The sequence below is a fragment of the Vigna angularis genome, chromosome 5 (assembly GCF_016808095.1).
Source record: "Vigna angularis cultivar LongXiaoDou No.4 chromosome 5, ASM1680809v1, whole genome shotgun sequence".
Lineage (NCBI taxonomy): Eukaryota > Viridiplantae > Streptophyta > Magnoliopsida > Fabales > Fabaceae > Vigna > Vigna angularis.
The window spans coordinates 4,758,636-4,771,468 of NC_068974.1; positions in this window are offsets into that span (position 1 = coordinate 4,758,636).

The following is a 12,833-nucleotide window of genomic DNA, read 5'->3' on the forward strand; positions in this document are numbered from 1 at the left end:
TTCTGACAAAAAATATTTTTAATTAAATTAATAATTATTTCATTAATTAATACTATTTTTTTATTAATTTAATAATAATTATTTCATTAAATAAAATAATTTTAATTTAGATATAAATAAATAAAAAATTAGAAAAAAACACTAAATTTAAATACTCTATAAATTAATTAAAAATATAATAAATTAATAAAGTAAAAAAAATAAAAATATAATAATTACGTAACAAATTAATTGAAAATAAAAAGTTAAAATAAAAACTAATAATAAACTTAAAAGTTAAAAAAATTACAGGCCATAAACGGATGTCGAGTATCCGTTTGGATCTGAAGCGGATGTCGACGGATATCGACATCCGTTTCAGATCCAAACGGATACCCGACATCCGTTTTTGGCTTGGTTATCTTCTTCCTTTCTCCCAACACACGCACACAGCAAAAACGCAGAGCATAGAACACAACACAGAGATATATGCATTGTATTTAAAAAAAAAATTAAAAATATCATCACTAACCTTGTGGGAGAACGCACCGCCACACCTCACCGTCGCACCACCGCCGCACTACCGCGCTGCACCGCCGCACTGCCGTACTGTTGCACTGCCGCGCCACGCACCGCCCCACCGCTGAACCGCTGAAGGAGGAAGAAAACGGATATGAAGGAAAAATGGAAGATGAGAAAAGGATGTGATGGAGTTTGGGTGAGAATCTGAGAGGGTTGGGAGGTGGGTGAGAAGGGGTAGAAAGATAGATTTTAGGGTTAAAGTAAATAATTAGGATTAAAAAGTAAAAAGATTATTTTTGTAATTATAAAAGGTTAGTTTTGTAATTCAAAAAATATGTAATAGAATTGGGGAGGTGGAGGGAGAAAATGTGGTGGTGGAGGGAGTAACACCCTACAAAATTTTGTTAACATATTGTGGCCATTGCAAACACTTTATGGTTACAATTAGATTCAAACTATGTTGAGTGTACACAACCTTCTTTAAAGGCAAAAATAATGTATTTTCAAATGGTTTTTAATTTATTCTACCGTCTATTTATATGAATTAGTATTGCTTTATCTCAATTCTCAATTTTCTAAAATATTAGAATATAAAAATTTCATAATTCCATTGATAATTTTAGCAACAAAATTACTAACACAATTTAAAAGCAGTGACAAACACTTAATTAGCGTATATGTATAAATTATTTAAGTAAATCGATATCTGAAATCAAGTATGAAATGGAGAAGACATTGCAGAGCAGCTGCAGTGGAATAGTTAGTGTGGAATAACAAACCAAGAGGGGGTGAATTTGTTTTTAATAATAATGCGTGCCTTTTAAAATTTCTTCTCAATTTAACTTACCGAGCAAATAATAACGATAAATAAAAAGAGTAAAGTTGAGAGAAATTTGCACTGATGATTTTATCCTGGTTCAGATCTTACTAATCCTACATCCAGTCGCTTATCTCAAATCAAGATAAATAGTTCACTACTCACAAAACAATTACAAATTACAATCACAAAGAAATAATTTGTAAAAGTTTAGAAACCACATCTCTTGTTACCCCAAGAGATGAAAGTCACTTCCCCTGTAAACCACAAGGGATAAACACCTCCTCTGAATCTTCACAAAGGATGAACACCTCCTCCGAATGCTTCACGAAGGATGATATGCTTTTAACTCAACAACAACAACAATACTCAATCACACTCACTGTGAAAGTTCTCGCTCTATGCCAACAGCAACAACACTCAATCACACTCCCTATGAATTTCTCGCTCTATGCCAACACGCCAAGTTCTCAAAGCCACAGCACAAGGGTTCAACAAACCGTAGAACACTTATCACCACACACTGCAGATAGGATTTTTCGAAATATACTTCTTTCGTATTTTGTATTTCGCATTTTTGAATGAGAGTCCATATCTAATTTATAGAGATCTCACTCAAGGATACCTCCAAAAATTCGTTGTCAACTAATTAACATGTGATAACCAATTATCAATTATGGTAATTAATTATGCATTTAATGAATGCACAACGGTAAAAAACTTGTTTAAAATTTCTCATAATTGCTCATTATAATCAATTATGACAAGTCATAATTGATTATTGATAATCGATTATTATAAATTGATAATCAAATATCTTGAGTATAAAATGAGGTTTTCTGATTCAAAAAACATTTTAATGCAACCTAAGGAAAACAATAAATAGAATCAAAGATACACCACATCCTATACATAAATCTACTAAATTACAAAAACTTTAATATAAAAACAAGTCTTCATGAAGATCTTCCTGCAATAAGAACACTCGAGACTTGATTTTGAGACATCATCAAAATTTCTGCTCTTCAACTTTATGCTAATAAACATTACAAATTATTTAAGGTGTCTTAAAATGGGCTAAAACTTAACCTAAAAGAGTCACCTTGGTTGGCTTGGAGAGCAAGGAGAAATCCTCTCCAATAGGAGGGAGACAAGTGGCAAAAATCCTCTCAAATGAGAGAGTAACAAGTGGCCACTACCTATGGAAAAACTCTACATTCCTAGAGTGACACATGGCCACTAACTAGGAGGAAAACTCTCTAATGGGAAGCTTCCACATGTCTAGGACGAAATTCTTCTCCCTTGTTCTCCAAACTTAGCCAAAATGTTGACCCCTTGATCAACACACCTATTTTGGATGTCCAAGCATAGTCAACTTTGGGTCTTGGCCCTTTGTTGACTTGTTTGGTCAAAATCCTATTCTACTTGACATAAAATACAAGGCCCAATTGAAATCTTACACTACTAGGCCCATAATACAAAGAGCAAATAAAATCTAAACTACTTGGCCCATAATACAAAGGCTAAATAAAATCTAGACTACTTGACCCAAAATACAAGGCTCAAAATTATTCTTACTCTACTAAATATTTATGATGACTTAAGATGACCCAAGAGAAAGAGTCTAGACCTATCTTCCATAGATGTCTCCAACTCTTCATGAATGTGCTAGGTCATGGCTAGGGGTATGCGATCAGGTAGTGATTGGGCAGAATCAATGGATGACATGAAGAGTACGTAAGGATACATTTTCTCACTAGGATCATCTATCTTATCTTGGGCCATCAAAGAAACAAGCAACCGTGGCACAATCAACATCAGAACCATAGTATGTAGCAACTGCTGAAACCATGAGTCAAGCAATATGACTACGAAGAATACTTGAAGAAATTAGTGAACCACAAGATGGACCGACTATTATCTATTGCGACAACAAATCGACCATAGCAATAACAAAAAATCCAGTCCATCATAAAAGAACGAAACACATATTGAATTGTGCCATTAAATATAACTTCATTCGAGACAAAGAGACAATTAAACAAATTCGACTTGAGTACTACCAAACAAAAGACCACATTGCAGATATTTTTACAAAGTCATTACCATGACCAAGATTTGAATTACTACGCACTATACTTGGAGTTACTAAATTTGCATTAAGGAGGGGTATTAATGTGTAATGAAAATTCTAGAAGAATATAGAAAATCCTAACATAGAAGTACTAAAATGTAATAAAAATTCTAGAATGTTGTAGAAAAACTTAAGATAGGTAGAAAAAAATTAAGAACATTCTACATAGGTAGAAATCTAGAATATTTCACATAAGATGTCGCTAACATGTTCTAGAATAACTTATGAGTCTATAAATACCCATGTATTCTACCATTTGTGAAAGCCAACATCTACCACAACAAAGACAACTACAACACTTCTTCCAACTACTACTTTCACATTTTCTCTACATTCTATTATCTGTACATTTTCTCTACTTCATCAACTATTTTTTTACAACCTCAAAATACTAACACTTCTTATAACACTTCGTATACCCAATCTCCATCCCACTGTGCCCATGCACTCACTCTTATTGGGTCTTCCACCAGGAAAATTCTAGATACACTTTATGCTGATCCTCCGCAATAGAGCAACACGATGCATGGGAAATGAAGAAAACTTGGAGGCTAGAAGACTGATTGGGAAGTTGTTAGAGAAGACCGGGTAAAAATATATTCATCAACTATAAGTGAAAAAAAACTGAATATAAAAGTTAGTATGAATATTAAACGAGTATTCCCTGCATGTAATTACTTTGTATTTTTAAGTTTTATGAGGCCTAAACTAAAATCTACATGAGATATAAAAAACAATTAAAATATATGAATTGTGGCTGAATATTTGCCATTGTTCAATTATTCCTATATATTTAATAAATACTCCAATTATAAGGTTGCTTTATTGCATTATTTTATCACATAATACTATTATATTATTTGATTGCATACGTTTATATAATTTGAGTATTTGTAGGCAATTTCTTAATCTAACCCTAGGTTTTCATATCTAATAAATTCATTCATTGACTTAGAATTACAAAATTACATTTAATTGCAAAATTACAATTACATTTATATATAGAATAGGAAAAACTAGAAGGGACGATCAAATAAAGACATACTTATCATTTGCATTATAGATGTCATTTTATTATGATTATTAACCAAACGGAAAAAAATATTTATTATTTTTTCTAACAAGATGACTAAAATATGGAACCTTTCTTCCTACACTTTCACAATTTCGATTTGCACTCAAATTTTGTATTCTAGAATTATAATATAAAATATAATTTTGTATATTCTTTATTGTACATTTCACAATACAAAATAAAAAATACATTTTGAATTATACAATTTAAAATATAAATATATTGAAAATTGTATTGAAAATACAATTTTTATATTATAAATTATACATTATAAAATACAAAATAAAAAATATATTTTGAATTATATAATTTAAAATACAGAGTTTATATTTTCAGATGGTAGAATTTAAATTAAAAAAAAACTTATAAAAGAAGTGGTGGTTGAAATCATTGAGGTGTAGTAAGAAACTACCTAAAATATATGGGCCCATTTGTTTCTATGGTTATAATTAGATTCAAACACTTGACTTTACAAACATATTATACAAAATTTTGTTAACATATTGTGGCCATGCAAACATTTTATGGTTACAATTAGATTTAAACTATGCTGAGTGTACACAACCTTCTTTTAAGGCAAAAATAATGTATTTTCAAATGGTTTTTAATTTATTCTACCGTCTATTTATATGAATTAGTATTGCTTTATATCAATTCTCAATTTTCTAAAATATTAGAATATAAAAATTTCATAATTGCATTGACAAATTTAGCAACAAAATTTAAAAGCAGTGACAAAAACTTAATTAGCGTATAATCAAGTATGAAATGAAGAGGACATTACAAATTTAGTAGTTGTAGAATAAATATTGAAATTTTAGGGTGCTTCTCAAAATCAAGCTAATTAGTTGAGAAGGACCTAATTGTAAATATTAAGTATTATTTAAAAAACTATATCATGTGATTTACTAAAAGTATTTAGGGACTAAGTTGAAAATAATAAAAATTAATTAAGGTTCAAATTGTAATTAATATATAATATTTAGATACCAATTTACAAATTAAAAAATTTAAGAACTTATAAGCAAGAGGTGTTTTAGAAATTGGTAGAAAATAATTTATTTGGGTTAAAAATAGTTGCAAACAATTAATATATTCTATATTACTATGTTAATTATTAATTTAAATAATCATGGATGTTTCGCATATCAATCGAGTTTTTTATTTACAAAACATTTCCATCGATTTCCTTAAAACAAAATTATCATAATTAGTCTAATTTAAATTATCATAAAAAAATTATCCTAGAAAAAAGTAACCCTTACCCTTTTGAGAGAAAAGATTATTAAATATGTTTATTAATTGAGAGATGAAAGAGTTTGAAAGCATGATGATGAAGAAGAGAAGAAGAGCAATAGAATTAAGCGTTGAATAGATGGTCATGATAGCTATGCCAAAAGGAGGCAGAAGTGATGGTTGGTTTTCTTTCCCTGAAACGGAAAGCAATTAAAGAGAAATTTGATTTGTGTGGGTTTTGGATAATAATGATTCCTTTAGATGATAACAAGAAATGGTCCCTTAGAGTCATGAAATCGACTTTCATGTCCATTTCTGTCACCTTGGGGCGGTGGAATATACTTCCACTATGTCTTATCATTCCCACCAAACAAACTCACACCCATGCTCAAATATCTTCATACCCTTTTTTTATTTATTAAACCTTATTAATTAAACAATAATTAATATTCTACTTAATTAATTAATTCATCTTAACCCCTCTTTCTTTTTCCTTCATCGAGTCCTGGCGTATTATTCATATGTTCTTCAACCTTGCATTGAAGAAAATGAATGCAAACTATCTATTTGTTTATCTCTTTGGAATGGGATTTTGGTTAGAGCACTATGACGTAATAATAGTGAAAACCAAGAGCACTATGAAGCCTCTTTTGACTTCTTCCTTTGAAAAAAGTTAGTTTAATATACGAAAGTATACGATGTTATATATCCAATAAAAGTTAAGAATGCATGCTTTCATAATGTAAAACAAGTTATATATAAATGAAGAAATATGCATAAACTTTTGAGAAAAATGAAAGAATTAATATTAGATTTGCTTGACTTTTTAATTTTTCAAACTAATTAATATAACATTTCGTATAAATTATGATGGTTATTTAAAATAATCTTTTTTAAAATTATAATAAGACAATTTTGAATCTTCATATTTTACATGTAAAATATAACAGTTTTAACCATCATTTTTTAACTATTATATTTTGCATATATTAACTGTTATTTCTAAATTTGGTAACGTTCTTTAAGTTTTTCCTTTTTTATAAAGGAGTTATGATTATTTTTTTTGTTCAATGTTTACTACAATAAAAATGTGTATTTATGATAGAATATTATTGAAGGAAAATCATTATCAACGAAATAGGAAGTGGTTACTTAACCACGATTTATGGTCGTCGGTAATGGTGTTAGTAATACTGTCGATAAATGAAATGTGCTTCGAGTTTATGAAATCAGAAATTGTGTTTCTCTTCCCCCAATTTCATTTTCTCCAAAACTCTTCATCTCCAATGCCCCCTGCTTCTCTTCTTCACAATCTCACCCTTTGGCTCACTGGTCCTCCCTCTGCCCCAACCACCACTACAATTCGGTCTACCCCAACCTCCATTGTCGTTGAAGCCCGTCATTCCCCAACCTTCATTGCGATTCGGTCCTTACTTTTCCCCTTTCTCAATTGCACGTCTGTCTTGGAACGTCGGTGTCGTGAGCAAGGTGGTGGTCGACGTGATAGTGGCTAGTGTCGTTGTGTGAGAAGTCTTCCATTATTGCGAGGGAAGCTATTTTCGGGGTCTATCGTGGAGGTAAGTTTGTGTTTTTATTGATGAAGAGCAAAAACTTATGTATTGGCATGCAATGATATGTACTTTAAATGGATCTGTGCATTCTGATTTCATAAAAAAACATTTGGTTATTTTCATTTGAGGTAGAGCAGAAGAAGTAAATGTTAGCTTAAAGATGAAGCTTAGAAGTTTTAATGATATCTCAAAGTCAAGTCTCAAGTGCTCATACTGCAAGAAAACCTTCATGAAAACTTGGTTTATGTTAAAGCCTTTTGTAATTCAATAGTTTTATGTATAGGGTATTATTTATCCTTGATTACATGTATTGTGTGCTTAAAAGTTTTCTAAATTTTTTTGCCTTGGAATAATTGATTACCAACTTATGATAATCGATTATCACGAGCAATTATGAGACTTTTCAATCAATTTTTTTTACAATTGTGCATACATTAAATGCATAATCGATTACCTCATTTAGATAATCGATTAGCACACATTAAATAGCTGACAACGGATATTTAGAGGTATCCTTGAGTGAGATCTCTATATATTGGATTGGGATTTTCATTCTAAAATATGAAATACGTAGATTTCGAAAAAGCTTATCTATTTTGCTATGTGTTGTGGTAAATGTATTTTAGGGCTTGTGTAACCCTTCTGCTTGTGGCTTTTAGAACTTGGTATTAGCATAGAGTGAGAACTTTCACTGGAGTTGTGATCGAGTGTTGTTGCTATTAGTGAGTTAAAGCTTGTAATCCTTTGTGAAGATTCAAAGGAGGTGCTCATCCTTTGTGAAGATTCAAAGGAGGTGCTCATCCTTCGTGAAGCATTCGAAGGAGGTGTTCATCCCTTGTGGGTTTCAGGGGAAGTGAGTTTCATCTCTTGGGGGTAACAAGAGAAGTGTTCTAACCTAAACTTGTTTATTTTCCTTGTGATTGTAATAGTTTGTTGGTTTGTGATAGTGGATCATTAATTCTCATTTGAGATTAACAACTGGATGTAGGATCTTTGTGATCTAAATCAATATAAAATCACTTGTGATATTTTCTCTCTTTCTTATGCTCTTATTTGTTTTAATTTATCGTTAAGGAATTTAAATTAAAAGAGAAAATATTTAAAGGCACAATTTGCAATTAGAAACCAATTCAACTGTCCTCTTGGTTTGTTGTTCACGCTAACCATTCTGCTGCACCGCTCTAACAATTGGTATCAGAAATTGCTTTGATAGCAATTCAAAATGACGGGGCAACATCAAAGCTTTGCTATGGGTGCATCTATCAATAGACCTCCATTGTTTACTAGATAAAACTATGCTTTTTGGAAAGTTAGAATGCAATTTTTTATGGAATATGTTGATGGTGAGATTCTGAAACTATCACAAATGGTCCTTTTGTTCCTATTGTTTTTATTAACAATTTGTAGGAACTTAAACCTCGTGACCAATTGAATGCTAACGATAGATGGAGATCCCAACAGGATGTAAGGGCTCGTAATATAATACTAATACGCTGTCGTTGAAGCTACCAAATTAATACTACTTTTCAAGGCAACTTCAGTATTGTCAAGTAATATTCAATAAAGTAGATAGGGTTAAAGTAACCTTGAGTCGTCTCCCAACGAATACGGAATTGCTTTTCAATATTTGACTCTTATGAATGCTATGCAATGCTTAAGAATAAAAGTGAGAAATTATGCTAATGAAGTTAATGTTTGAAGAACAAATAGGAAACCTAGAAACAATTATAATGAAATAGGCTAATTCCACTACTTTTCCAAGATAGATTCATCATCGGTTATCAACATATCATTGTTCAATTGATTGTTGTTCGAGTTTCAAATTAGTTAAAGTACATTCTTAATTAATTTGAGGGTGATCATGCAGTTAACCAAAGTAGATTCTCAATCAAATGCAAGACCTTTCTAGATTATTCACAATGAATTCAACCAAAGTACATTCTCAATCAAATTCTATTGTGTTTAATCATGTCTATTCTTAAATCTACTAACCAAATTAAAAGCTAATTAATCAAAGTAAATTCTCAATTAATTATAGTTGAAATTATTACCACCAATCAAAGTACATTCTCAATTAATAGCAAAAACTCGTTTAATCATATGAAAGTTCTTAAATTTAATCAAAGTAGATTCTCAACCAAACCTAGAAACCCTTGAACTCATATGATTAATATGCATGTAGATTTAAACACGTTATGACGGAAAAATCATTGCTTTTAATATGATTGAGAGATGAAAGACATAGAAAGAGAGCAACTCAAATCAATAATCAAAAGAAATAATTGCATTAATTCAACTTAACCTTATAATATATAATGAAATCACAGTGGAATAGCCCTAGAAGCTTAGCCCTCCATGGATGGAGTAGAATACATGGAAAAATAAAAGTGAGAGGAGTGGTGGATGAATCCTTCCAGTGGAGTCCGAGAATGAATGAGTTCTGCCTCCCTTGGGTCTCTTTATATAGGCTTGATTGGGCTTGGACTCTGAATCTTCTGTTGATAAGATCTTTTATCTTATAACTAATATCTTTCAAATATTCAATAGATTTAATCAGTTTTTGAGAATATTTGATAATATCTTTTCTAGATTCAAAAAGATTAGGCAAATATTATCTATTGATTTTTATTGATATAGTTAAATAAGGTAATTATTTAACAATATCAAATAAAATATCTTAAGATATATTTTCTCCAAATTATCTTTTAAAATAAACTTGCTCAAAATTACATTTCAACCTTTTTTATTTTATTCAAAATTGCACAGAAGTTCAGAAATTTCCTCTAATTGCACTTTAGCCTTTTCTTTCTATTCAGAATTGCAATTCAAACTTTAATTCCAACTGCATCAATAAACATTAGACTATCCAAAATAATTTATGCAACAAAAACAAAATTTTAAGCCTCTTTAATTCCCAAACCCGATAAATTCAATAGTCACAAATTCACTTTAAATCAATCATTTAAGCACAAGAATCTCATAAAAAATTTGAATTTTAAAACATAAATGTGGGCATAAATATGCACTCATCAAATACCATTTGCTTTAACTGTTGATGAGTTTTATAGGGTCTCTACCTGTAAGGATCCTTAAGAGATGTGAGACATGTTGAGGGTCACTCACAAAGGAACAAATGATATTAGGAGAGCAAGAAGGAATAATTTAATCCAAAAGTATGAGATGTTCCGTATGAAGCAAGGACAAACTATCATATATGTTCAGAAACGCTTCACCCATATTGTGAATCGTCTCATTGGGTTAGGTAAGTCTTTCGAAAATGATGAATTAAATATTAAAATTCTTAAATCGTTGAATAGGACTTGGCAACCAAAGGTGATCGCTATAATTGACTCACAAAATCTCAATACCATGCTAATGGTTGCATTGTTTGGTAAGTTGAGAGAATATGAACTAGGTCTCGGAAGATTGAACGAAGACGAAGAGAAAGGAAAGAAAAAGACACTTGCATTCAAATCTGAGATTGAAAAAGGTTAGAACATTAAGGAAGAAGAAGACTCTAAAGAGGAAGAAGAAAATATAGTTCTCTCCATTAAAAAGTTTATCAAGTTCATGTAGTCTAAGGGAAGAAAAAGATTTACAAGTGGAAAGAAGGAGAATCCAGAATCATCCTAAAACTACCGTTGTTATGATTGTGGAGAGAACGGATATATGAAGGCAGATTGCCCAAACCCAAAGAAGGGTGAAGAAAAAGACCAAAAGAAATTCTTCAAGAAAAAGAAGGCGTATTGATGAGTCATTATTTTCTACTATTCAGTTATCTTTTCGCACCCAATTGTAATACTGAATTGTGCTTAATTCTCAATTATTGTCTCATTTTCACTATTTGGGCTTAATTTCAAGACTAATTCTTATTTTAATTAATTTGAATTAATTGGGCTTAATTCTTTCAATTATTATTTTGCAGGACAATCATTGTTTGGAAGGTAGAGAACTTATTGCACACAATGGCAGAACCGAATGACAAAGAAGCACAGACCGAGCGGTCTATGGAAGCCCACACCGAACAGTCTGTGAAAGCTTGCACTTAATGGCTGAGCACAATGATAGAGCCGAACGGTCTTAGCAGTGTTGCATGACCGAACGGTCTTGTAGAGATTGTACCGCACCAGTTCCTGAGCCTGCTGAGCATTGTTGACCGAACGGTGTGAGCCTTTCATGACCGATCGGTCAGATGAGGTGATTAGAGGAACTCAACAGCGGTGTTGAAAGCACATTCTGGGACTTCAAGAGGGTGGTCACGTCAGTGTTAGAGTGTAATTTCGTTTTAGAATGCCATTGGGTCAAACCTTAGGAGTTTGGGCCAAATTTTAGGTCATTTTGTAGGACAAGCCCATTAGAAGGGCAGTTTGGCCTTTTTGGGTCTATATACCCCAAAATCACTTTCACTTGACCTAAGCTCTCAGCCGCCAGTCACATTTTCCATTTCTTTGGAGCGTCTTCTTCTTCCTCCCCCTTGGGGGAGATTTAGGTTTTGGCTTTCTTTTCTTTTTCATGTATTGAACTCATTCTCTTTACAATTCCATGGTTTAATGCACTCAAGTTTCTTGTTCATTTATGTTCTCTACATTTTACTATTCATCTTCTTCGTTTTTACTGTTATGTGTTCTGGTTTCATGTTTATTGTTCATGCTCGTTTTCAATCGCTATTTCCATTCACGTTTTGCGTTTTTGTCTCTGGATTTGCGTTTTATGCTTAAGTTCAATTGGTGCATTTTAATTCACTACAATTTCGTTTATGCCTGCGCGTTTACTGTTCCAGCGTTTTGTTTCTACAACTTCATTTCTGCTGCGTTTTGATTTTGCACGTTTACTGTTTCTGCCTTTACTGCATACCGTTGGTTTTTCATTGCTACCGTTTGGTCTGTCATGACCGAACGACTCCTTCGTCCTTGGTTATGTTTACCGTTCGATCCATCTTTATGATCGTTCGACTTTTATTTGTGCTGTTCAATTTTACTTTTACCGTTCGACTTTAGTCTGCATGTTTGACCTAAGTCTTGAACCACATTTGGTCCTTGAGAGACGACCTAGGAGTCACTTCCTAGTCTATACTGCATTCTTATTTGCACATCAAATTTGTATGGGGTGCGACACACATCACATATATTTCTCATAGTGTTTAACTCATGATTCATTTACCAATAATGATTTCATACATCAAGCACAAACACAATAAAGATAAAGCAATTGTTATGATATTTGTTGTGCGAGAATCCATAAAATCATTCTTTTATTCATCATCAAAAACAGAGATATATATAGGGTAGGTATAGCTCCCCCTATCAACAATCGTTTAAACTTATTCTTGTAGCTCTAATATAAAAATGCCATAAGATAATGCTTAGACTTATCTTTGATTCAATAGCTCTGATATATAAATGCTATGAGAAACATATCGTCTAAACACATTTACTTTGATAGCTCGAATATATATGGAAAAGCTATGAATGTATATCCTTTAAACTGTAAATTCAGCAA